The sequence below is a fragment of the Rhea pennata genome, chromosome Z (genome assembly GCF_028389875.1).
Source record: "Rhea pennata isolate bPtePen1 chromosome Z, bPtePen1.pri, whole genome shotgun sequence".
Taxonomy (NCBI): Eukaryota; Metazoa; Chordata; class Aves; order Rheiformes; family Rheidae; genus Rhea; species Rhea pennata.
This window is the reverse complement of record NC_084702.1, coordinates 66784255-66796545: the sequence shown is the minus strand read 5'-3', so window position 1 is coordinate 66796545 and position 12291 is coordinate 66784255. Positions and strand designations below refer to the sequence as shown.

The following is a 12291-nucleotide window of genomic DNA, read 5'->3' as shown; positions in this document are numbered from 1 at the left end:
CTGCGTTTTTACCCTTCCTTTCACTGTCATTAGCCCATGCATCAGCACTGACCCCACTGGGACTCACTGTAGCACTAGAGGACACTGCTCCAGCAGGAAACAGCAGGCGATTCTGAGCTGGCAGTGCTCTCGTGTGAGAGCATCTCGAGTGAGGTGATAGCCCTTATGGCCTGCTTAGGTCCAAATTTTGCTTTATTTTTGATCTCAGCTGCTTCAAGCTTTAGAGCAAACAAAAAAACAGGACTGTCTCTGTGTTTCATAGCTTAAACTTTCTTTAGAAAGTCCCAACACAACCTCAGTCTTGCTCCCCTCAATAGTAGAAATTTCAAGCTTGAAAGAAGATTAATGTTTTTTGTTAGTGAAAGAAAGTTTGAGTGTCCACCATTCCATTCTATTAAGTATATAAGATATTGTGCCTGGCTAAGACGATAAATGAAACTAAGTTGTTGGGTTTAGTTTTTCATTCAGCTCAGTTAATTTGCCAGTTTTCCTTTAAATTAGAGTTCCTGTATATCAAGGTAGCCACCAATATAGCTTTCTCTGAAGGACCACTAAAAAGATAAATGTTTAAAATGTGCCTTTGGTATTCTGAAGGAAGAAAATTATTTCACTGCAGAAGTAATTCAGTAAAAAGCATTACTAGCTTTCTCTAAGCAGAATGTTCTTTTAGATATTGCAGCTCTGAATTTCACTCCATGTTCAACCTCTTATACCTGTGAACACTTGTATTAATCAGGACAGATTTTGTGCTAGAAACAGTCCATTCTCCCACAGTGAGCACTCCCATAGAGACACAGTTCTTCCTTAACATGTGTTTACTGTTAATTTTGAATGAGGGTGACAGATACTAATACTTCATACCTCTACAATAATTTTCATCTAGGATCCCAAAGCACTTGCCAAATACCTGTCAATGAATCCTCCAAGTCTGAATCAACCTACCAGATCCCAACACCTCCAGACTTTGTAAAATCAGTGGGGTGCATGTTTGGGTTTAGTTCAGTGCTGGATCCTGTTGCTGTAGATGGTCTTTTACTCTGCTACAAACTGACCTAAGCCTTCAGATCACAAAAGTCATAAATCTGAGAGTATTCAAAAGAAAAATGTGGATGCTGGTGCTGATCTCCATTCACTATCTCCAAGTAAAGCCATAACAGAGTAAAACGAGACACTTTCTGGTATTACCAATGTGCAGAAGTCCGTATAATGGGACATGACAGCTCTTTAGCAGTTCACAGACACGCAACACAAACTTGGGGTGAGAAAGGAAGGATTTCATATTGATAGGACTAGGGTCAGTGTAATTCAGTCTTCAGAATTAGCCTAGCTGAGTCTAAATGAGGGCATTTTGCTCTAATAATCATACAGTAGCATACCTAACCAGCATCATTACCCAATCATCAGATTAGTTGCATATTAGGTCGCTCAGCCAAGAAGATTTCTCTTTTCAGTTTCTAAGTGAAGGTGTTATTTCTTGGCAATAATAATGCACCAAAGGCTTTATTCCAGATCAGGGCATTGCTGTGCTGTGTGCTGCATGGATGCACTGTGAAAGATAGTTTATAGTTTAAACAGAGAACATAAATAAAAAATGAAAGAAAAGGAGAGCTTTTAACCTAATTTCACAATTAACAGCCAAAGGGCTAGATGTTTATGATTTGCACAGAGTTAGAAATAAGCTTGTGCAATAGGCAGGAGAATTCTTTTCTGAACTCAGCCCTCAGATACGAGGGCATCTTTATTCCTTTCTGACAAGATTATCCATAGATACAGTGACTCTTAAGTATATCAATGCAAATATTAGCAGAAATTATTTCTGAACTAATAAATGAAAGGATTTACATTAGAAACCTGACTGCAAGGACCATGAGACCTTTATCCTCTATGGAACCTACTAGCACTTTTTGTTTTTGAGAAAACTGCATTTTTTTGCAGACTGCTAACAAGCCAAAATAAATGAAATAAAGAACAAATAAATTTAATCTGTTATTTGTTCTGAAGTATTTGTTCAGAAGTAGTGTTCTTGAAGGGCTATTGAAAATTTGCCCCTTGGTTACTCTCAACTTACTTGCCTGCAGTTTTTAGCCTTTTCCTCAGAGCAGCTGGCATGAAATGTGAGTTGACAATGATCCCACTGGGTAGCAGTAGTCTCCATACCCTGCTAGAGGTAAGAAAAAAAAAAGTCACATGGATTTTTTCTGATAAACAGCAGAGAAATAACGGTGACTCAGTGATTCTTGTCTTTAAACAGAGAAATGTAAAAAACTTCCACAGTACCTCAAGAAATCTTGAGAATTCCTGCTTAAGAAATAGTTAAAAAATCCAGTAAAACTGGCTGCTAATCACCTCAATCTATCAGCAAATATAAACCTCTAGATCCATAAAATAGTCTGAGATAAGACATGCAAAATATTAAAGAATGCTGCATTTCAAACATTTCATCAAATTCCCTGCATCTCACTGTTTATCTGATACATCTAAGCCTCCCCAGGGCACCTTTGTCCCTACTTTTTCTTTCTAATTTTCTACTCCATCTTTCCCGTCCTCCTCCTCATCCCAGCCAGCTCCTTTCCCCCTTCACGCACCCCTTCCCTTCCACCTGCCTGTGCAGTGGAATTCAACACAGGTCTGCAAACAGCTTTGTGCTGTGACCCCTCAGTCCTTTTCCTGCTGAACTTCTGCCACATACTGTTTTCAGTCTTGTATTTGCCCAGAAAGTACTTTAGTGCTATCATCTTCCATGCAATTCATGAAATGCATTTTAAAAGCAGATATTATGGATTTTTTGAAAAAAAACTTGTGTAAAGCTGCTAAATGGAGAGGAAGAAGTGTGAAAGGGAGATGGCAGTATTGTTTGAAGCACTATGACTGTTTAATGAAGAACCACCAGGTTCATTTAGGCTCAGTGACTGGGAGGACAGGCTACCCAATCATTCCTGTATCCCTACAGTACACGCAGCTGCTGGTACCACTTTGGCCCTTCGAGTACAGAAAAATTGCTAATGGTTCTTGTCCATCCCTTCACCACACTGCTACATTAAACTAACAAAAGAGACAACCCCATCTTTACAAAATTGCCTGGCAGAGATTCACAGAAGGCAGAGAGAGTCCTCTTTTACGGGGACTAAACGACCACATGCTTCTTTTGGGCAAGCATTTGCCCTATCAGCATGTGCCAGGACATCAGGGAGGAATCGGATATAGTCTCAGAGCTTTGGGCAACTGAACCACTACACAACATATGTGGCTAGATAGTGCTGCCAAGAGACTCTGAATCCTGTTACAACTTTATACCAAGAGTTTAGCTTGGGGTCTTCCAAGGCCAGGAGAAGCCAGCGATAAAAGCTATACAGATTCAGGGTCAGCTTGCTATTTGCAAGTACACAAAGCCCTTTTCCCTAAAACATAGCAGAAACAGAGAGCAGCAGGCTACTTAAAGGACAGGCAACAGGAACTGGGCTCTTTTAAACTACTAAGAGTCTCTTTTATCTTACTTTCGTATTTTCCAGGCTGTAAGGCTGGATTCAGTAAGCGCTATAGTGCATAGATGGTCTAAGAGGAAACACCTTAGTTTTAATCCTAATGCAGTATAATAAATATCTGCTCCTGTTAGTAATGAAATGAGATCCTCCATGAATGTGTAAAGGGACCAAGCTGGTAAATTTCTGTAGATAATATTCAACTAGAGAAAAAAAAAAAAAAAAAAAGAAAAGAAAAAAGAAACCTATAAGAAGTTGCCAGAAGACAGAAACCTACTGGGAAACTGAATGATGCTACAGCAGATGAAATTTAGCTCATACTGAGGCAAGGTAAACTTGTTACCCATACTGATGAGCTGGACTCAGGATGATCTGATGCCAGTGGCTTGGAAGATATCATCACAAGCTGCTGAGTAAAAATGATTGCCTGACGCGGAGCCCCAGGTGCAGAGACAGAGTGGAGGGCCTTTTAACAAAGCAACAGTGCTGAAAAAAATCCTCCTAGTAAACTATTTGAAAAACAGTACCTGTATGTGGACTGAAGTTCAAACATAGTTGAAACCTTAACCTGATTTTCCAGGCATTTATTTCTGTGTAGATTCTTTCATTGTTAAGGATGAGTCTACACTGCATCCTTTCCATCAGAGAAGATGCAGAAAAGATCACCTTCTTCTACCAGCTAGCTATTTTCACAAAAGATATTAAAGAATTAGTACCTTCAAGACCTCTAACTTTCAATTACATGTGCTTAAAACTGACCACAAGGTTCAAACACTATTGAAGGGATAGCACAGGTATTCAGACTCCTCTCCAAATGGCACTGTGACAGGCTTATTTCTGAATATGGCAAGCTGAAAGAGGAGGAAGGAGATGCCCCTGGAAGTAAAGCTGGGAAGGATACAGCAAGACTGTCACAGAGCTGCTGTGGCCCTAGAGGTTGGTTGAGCATAGGAGAGGTGAGTTAGGATAAGGAGGGAATTCAACTGGAAGATTCATAAAATTCTCTTTCGAACCTCGACTAGTGTTAACATGGTGCACGTAGAGATAAAGTATTTCCAGGTAGGATAGATAAGTAGCTGGCAGAAGCTCAGAAAATAAAGCTCTTCTGATGTACATTTCCCTATCTGGGAGCAGCAAATGAATGTCTGAAAAACAACAGCTGTTTGTCTTCCTACACAGTAAATGGGAAGAGCTTCCAAGTTCACTTCTCACTGCATGTAAAAAATCTGGTGCAAACGGGCCAATGTATCTGGAGACTTGCTGCAGGAGAGCAGGTAACATCTACCAATAGTAATTGCTAAATTAACAACTGTAGCACTAATCACATGAGCTAACATTTGCAAATCACCTTTTCACTGGAGACTGTACATCTGCAACAGCCACAACTATGTCAGTCTGGTCCCGTAGCTCACCTCTTTGCACCTGCATGTCTCCTCCATCTCTCAGGGCGAGAGACAACCTGAATGCAAGGCTGTCCCTCCCAGAGCGCTCCCTGCATTGCAACACCCTTGCACTAACCAGGAATCACCCTAGAAATTCCAATTTGATGACAACGGATCAGCAATCAAGTGCCCAGCCTGAAACAAAACATCAGTAATTAAACAAAAACATTACAAAAAACATTAAGAACACTGAAATGGTAAGTGCAAATAACATTTACAAGGTATATTACTTCTTGCCTTTGAGAAGTCCCTCTTTATTTCAGATTTGCTTCAAAATTTGTCCTTTCTCCCCCCCCCTTCTGTTAGTGTCTTCCTTAGATACCTGTGGTCAAGCAAGCTCCCACTAGCCCACCCCTTTTCTCATAGGGCTTAATTTGCTGTTGTCTTTGCAAATTTATAACCTGACAAAACAAGCTTGCAATTTTGTTGGAGACAAATCTTTAACCCTGATGATTTTGCCCATTGTTCTCCAACCTGGAAAGCTGTTGCACAGCATCTTTCTTTATTCTTTCTCCAGCCCCAATGGAAGTGCAATGAATACCCTCCTGCTCTGCTCTTGTCACAACCTAAAGCCACTATATTACTGTATTCATAATGTTATTATGAATCAGCTCCATCTCCATCACACTGTGGCTCCACTGCACTGTGCGCTACGATGAGCCATGACTCTAAGTAATAGGAACCGATACCACATATGACAGGAGACCTGGGAATATAAACTGCAATTGATTTTTTTTCTGTACTGTAAAGGACAGAAGAGATTTCTCTGAACAGCAAAAGGAAGATGCTAGCACCACAAGGATCCAGAATGCTCTTCTAGTCCAGCTGTCAGGTCTTTGGGGTTCAGTCTCTATATTGCTCTCCTATGTGTGATCCTCAGGTGATTATTTTCATTTCTTGTGGTCAGAATCCAGTATGCAGAGCCCTACCCTAAGATAGGCAGGAGAATTATCAACTCACTTTGGCATTATTGTGAATGGATGTTTTGTTATATTTAAGCCTCTGAGAATGGTATTAAATGTGAATATACAGAATAAATTTTTGCTAGAGGGAAGCTGTGACACATTGCTGCAAATATGGCTTTTGAACAGGGTGATAATTTAACCTGACTAGAGCACAAACTTCTGGTAAAGCAAAATCATATTTGTATGTTTTGTTGTTGACAGATATTACACTAATACTTCAAATGATACTAGTTTTAGCTCCCTGAATAATTACACAAAATGTGCGACACTAAATGCCCTTGCTTATGCTATGGCCTCATTGATAGAAAGGCAGCTTACGTGCCTACTTGTGTAAACACAAGCAATATCCTTGAATTTTGAAAACTGTTACTCAGGTGATCAAATATTATATTGAGAAGAGAGATATAAGTACTGTCACAGGCATAAGCAGGTTACAATACCCTACCTGTGCAATTAGTCCAGACATACACAGTGGTTGTAGCAAAGTCTGCTGCAAATTCTTTGCAAATAGATTTCACAAGTGTAATTTTCTAAGACCAAGATGCTAAGGTTGGAATTTCTTGATGAAGAATGAGTTACTTTTGGTTATCTTCCTGAATGTAGGACTGCTGTTTTTATTTTAGCACATACCATTTCTCTAAGTGTATAATTGCTGGATATTTTATCTTTCTGCATGAAACTGCCATTGAGATGCAATAAGGCTGATTTGAATCCTTTGGATACTGGCTGAGCAAGAGGAAGAAGCACTGCGACTCTGAATGGAAACATCTGGGGATTTAGATACAGAATACTAGAAGTTGGGGTTTTTTTGTTTTGTTTTTGTTTTTTTTTTCCATTTTTAAACTGCATTCTGTGGCAGCTCATCAATAAAATAGCTTTCTAAAAAGGGTACATCCCCCAAAGATAGCCTCAGGCTATGTGTATCTGCTCTCCTGGAGACAAGATAGCCTGACCTGGGGACCATGTATCTGTGCTAGGGTAATACAGTGGCTGAGCTAATAAGCCCTGGTGGGATCAGGATGGATTAGCTTGAGCATAAGGCAGCGCCTTGAGACAGAGCCAGCGTTTAGGCAGAACAGAAGTTGCACAAAGCAGAGCTGTGGCCAGCAGCGACAGCCACAACTGCATCTGGCAAAGGACTGATTCCTCATGACTGTTACACTGCTGCACTCAGACAGACATTTCTCAGTAGCCACATGTCTTCTTGATTTTAGAAGTAGGGGACAGATATCAAAAGGCCAAACGATAAGCCAGAGTCCTGCCACTGAATTCTTACCCACAGGGCCAAGATCAGTAAAGTCTTCGGTAAAGACTGTTGTGCATGGTCATGCACGAAAGCTAGCTGCAACCTAAACAGCAACTGCAGTATCCACAGCTACACCAGTAATGAGAGCACACAGCAGTGTTGGCCAGTGTTAAAGTACTTTTAGTCCCTCCAGTAAATGTGTGTTTTTGCACAGATATGTGGACACACACAAGCATATGCCCTGCCATTAAGGCTGCTACCCAGGTTTTTCTTGGCAAAGCTCTGTATATGGTGTGAGCCAAGAAAAATTTCACGTTTACGAGAAAACCCATGGCCGTTCTCACTCTTACACATTAAATCAGTGTTGCCCAACCAGTACTGACACAATAATTCTCAGAGGAATTTCACAGACAAAACAACCACATATTCAGGACTGCTAACAAAATAAACCTGGATTTTACATATATCTGCTCAAAAATGATTCCCTAGCAAATAAAACCAAAGATATGAGTATCACAAATCATCTTATATCATTATGTATTATACTTTGCAGATTTAGCTTAGAGGATCTGAAAGAAAACAGACTATTGCTTGGGGTTTCAGCCGATATTTAAGACATCTTAGTTGCTCAAAACTTGCCAGCCCTACTAATGACTGAATGACTGAAATGTCTAATTCAGGCCCAAATGACTGAAACATTACTGTTAAGTTTCATTTATGCTTCAAAACCTAGAACACTTCTCTGGCCCTGAACACTGACCCTTTGGGCTGTTGTCTGTCCCCAGTGCATGCTAAAGAGTTTCAAAGCAGATACGGGTATGCGATAAAATAAACTTGAGCTAGGAATCCCTGGGAAAGAGCAAATAACCAATGTTTACAGCAGTAATCAAAATAGGCCAGGCTTCATTTTATAGCCCCACAGGCGAAGGAGTTCATGGCAGTTCACATCCAGCCAGCTAACCCTCCCACCCCAAAACCTCCAAAAAAGAGTGGCTTTATTTGTCCTTCTGGAAACAGCGCTTGGTCCACACAAGCTGTTGAATTGTACCCAAATATTGCTTGGGGGAGGACTAACTAACACAGACCAAAAGCTATGTTAACTCAACAGGAGGGAAAATCATGTGCCCTTTCCTCAAGCCCAACCCTATTGACAGATGCTGTGAAGTTACAGACTAGCTGCTTTGCTGCACAGCATCTGAACGCCTTTCTGAAATACAAATAAATGGGATTTACTCTTTCCTCAACCCACCTAATGACTTTTAATCCCTGTGAGTGTTTTTTAGCACCTGGGCCACTATCTAATCAGGGACAGAGGTCTCCAAGGTGGTATAGGATAGGTCTCATTTGCTCATTAAGGACCCAAAATTCCTAGCTGGCTCACCATCACTTACCTGCAATCACTTTTATGCAAGAGCTTTCATATTTGTTTTGTCTGAAGAGTAGGATGTGGTCATAGGAAAATTATGACTCGGTTACCAGTTATGCTATTTACACGGTACTTACACATCTGCCTGTCCTAACTAGCTCCTTAGTTCTCTACCTTGCTGCCAGGATGCCCTGCATAGGCTGGTGGCTCCCAGGGCCCCCAAGGGGCAAGACCTGTTCCCCATCCCAAGGGCACTGGGGTGGCCCCAGCACAGGTACTGTGCACCAGGATGGGAACTGGGGGCTGGAGCTGGCACAAAGGGGTTCTAGGGAGAGGAAAATAAAACAGAAAAAGAAAAAAAGCAATCAGGCTTCATCTAAAGAGTAACACATTAACATCATTTTTCTTCTGCTCTGTTCATTCTGTTATTTGAGGTCTTTGACCACAATGCCCATGAGTAACATTCACCATAGTTCCCCAGCTGCTCTCAGGTGCTTTGCCCAGTGGGATAAAATGCACTAAAATAACCCTATCCACAGTTTGATGGTGGCTGACTACATCAAATAAAGATATATTCATTGTATTCCACCCACGGATGATTAATGCTCTGCTAATATCAACCATTTCTGATTCACAAGGCATGCAACACAAAGGCAACACTCATTTAGCACTCAGCACCACTTTGGGAACCAACCTTGCATTGTTACAGCTTATCACAGCTTTGGTTCTTTGGGGACATAGTACAAAACGCTTCTAAGTATTCCTGAAAAGGGCCCATATAGACAGCTCTAATCTAAAAGACAAACAATCCAGTGCTAGAAAATAAACAAATAAGCATTACATATACATGTGTGCATATATGTGTGTCTGTGTATTTATATGCACAGGTATCCAGTTTTAAAAAGAAAAGAGGTAGGATTTACTTCACTGAACTTCAGATATTTATTTATTTATACCATAATTACTTATATCTGGCCTAGCCCTCCCAAGCTCCAGTCACAGCCAACAAAGACTCATTCTGATATCTAACCAAAAGACAAAAATTACATCTCCAAGGGGCTGTTTCTCTCCTCCACTGATTAAAGGGTAGGCAAAGATGATTAGCTTGGACACAGGAATATACTTTTAAATGAATCTTACTCCGAAAAACAAGAAAGCAAGATCAGCATACCCAAATCTATCCATGTCAGGAATCTTCACACCTATTCTCCAAAGAGCCTTTCCAGTATGCACATGCAGAAGCTAAGAGCATTCTGGGGGCTGGCTGAAAGACCTCTTTAGAGTTAAATTTACCTCTCCGATTAGAGGCTTATTAAATCTAGTTACATTTTAGCTGATCAAAAGTGCTATTTTACTGTCTTTGCCCATGTAACTCCAGAGTTGCCTCAGTTCTACTACATATATTTGAAGCATCTGTTTTTGAAGCACAGTAGCTAGCAGAAGCCTGTTGCTCAGTGATCTCCTGGTGATCAGAAAGTGTGATGAACCTCTTCCTCCAAACAAAAAAAATGAATCATGGAACTGGAGCTATCATAAGTGCCACTAATGAAGCTGCTGCTGTAGATCCATCCCCAAGCGCAAGCTCATGAGTGCATTAGGGTAGCAGTGAGCTCAGAGGGAATCTGACTGGAACAGCTTCCTAATACTACCTCCAGTTTATCACTCACTGTGAAAGCACCAATGAAAACATTGGTATGGATCTCCTGCTTCACTTGCTGCATAAAGTGACTTTGCATGAACATGCATCTGGCATATGCCTTTAACAGTCACAATATATTTTGCACCAAACTGTTAAGAATCCCACATAACAGCTGAAATAAAAGCCAGGACTCAGACATTTATTACAAGATGTTCTCTTGTAGCTGGAACATGAAAAACAGCAACCACAACAATTTTGCAATAGCCTGTTGGTAAATATTTGGCTGTTACTTTTGAACCCTACCCTGCCTTCCATCCAGTCAAGGGGACTCTGAGTTTCCCCTGTGTGAAGTAGCATAAAGATAAATATTTTAATACGCACTGTATCTTTATTCAACTATTTTCTAGATTTAATCAAGTATTACATTCTACTTAACAATTGCAGTGACTATTTATACAGAAGCCTGGAATACTAGCTGCTAATTGTCCAGCAGTTGTATCATGTCTCAGCTGTCAGGTTGTGGCAAATGTATTCTATGTACACTCCACATACTGTTATAACAGGAAAAAAAATTAGAAATGCTGGGATGCTGTACTGAACTGTCTGCATCAGTGAAAAAGGCTCATTATATTTATTTTGGATAATACCTCTTCTCTCTGACATTAAAATAAGCAGAAAAGATTTTTTTTCTGTGCATCGGAGAAGCTACATGACTGAGAAAGCTGTTCTTTGAGAATCAGTGCAGTCCTTGCAACCCCAGTTACCCTGACAGATTCAGTTCAGGTGTTCCTTCATCTTCCCCAATTATGATTTATGGCTCTAGGCAATGATCCATCAAACCAGACATTACTTGGAGCAAAGGCAAGCAGGCATTTCCTGCCAAAGAACAAAAAAACTCTATCATTACCTAATATAAATTATCACAGTAGAAGAGGAGAGCTTATTCAAGAAAAATATATTTTACAGAAAACAAGAAGTCAAACTCTTTGAGACAACAGTTGGAGACACAAGCACAGCAACAACTTCTAAATCATTGCAAGTATGGTCCTGACTACTGAAGTCAACAGTAAAACTTCCACTAATTTCAGCCGGATTCAGTTTACTGCTGAACCACTACCATCCTTGTTAGTGAGTGGCAGATGATGTATCCTCTTCTGCACCTTAATGCTCAACTGTAAAGATGGAAACTTCAGGAGTTACCCTCGCATCAGGAAACAAGAACACCACAAGTCTTAATGTGAATGCTCATAAAACACACAACCACTCTGAGAAAGGAGGTACTAGAAAACTGGGGCAGCAAGTGAATTCAACTGCCTTTTATTTACCACAAAATAACTTCATCTGGCAATATGTCAGGGTGAAAAACATCACAACACAATTTGCCAGACAGTAACACCAGATTCAAGCTCCTGTCGTGAAAAGCTAGTATTAAGGTTGGAAGGTCAGGAACACTTGTTGAGGCTGCAGAAGGCATACACAACCATTCGGAATGATTATTCCCCTTGGAAATGTGACCAGCAAGAAGGAATAAGGGTATTAAAAAAAAAAAAAAAAAAAAGCCAAGGATAATCAAATCTGCAACCCTCCCCCAGACAATCAGCAGCCTATTAATACAAATCTTCAGCTGGAGCAAAGTAGAGACTTACAAGGGCAAACCACTTGGCTGTTTATTTCAATCATTTTTGCTATACATTTTAAGTAGGAAAATGTAATGCTGCTGTCCTATTTAGCAGGAGGATTCATCACTTTTCTTTCTTTTTCCTTGAGCTCCATCCAGTTAAGACTGACTGTTCCTGATTTGGGGAGCTCAGTAACACCCCAAATGTAGGCGTCTGATACTTCCTGGGAGGTGAAATTACTGTTCCACCTCCAGCCCCACACTCTGCTCCCGAATGACTCTGCTCAGCCCCTGGCGAGGTGTGATGGTTATACATAGGATGGGTAACTCACAGACAGACACCTGTCAAGATTTTTTTCCCCCCAATTTTCATTTTTCTGCTGACTGATAGTAGAAGACCTTTAGATTTTTTCTCCTTCTTGGCAGGCAAGTCTCTAATGCTCAGTTTTGTAAATCCTGAGCCTAATACTCAAAAGTGACAACAAACCCAGAATTCAAACAGTTCCCCCGTTCAGTTACTCTGATTAACAGCCTCA

The 12291-nt window shown here is 40.5% G+C and overlaps 1 protein-coding gene across 1 annotated transcript in view; it reads right to left on the bottom strand.

The window, feature by feature from the left end:
* Positions 1–12291, bottom strand: part of RPL37 (ribosomal protein L37) — a 334257-nt gene that overhangs the window by 38987 nt on the left and 282979 nt on the right. The window lies entirely within an intron of this gene.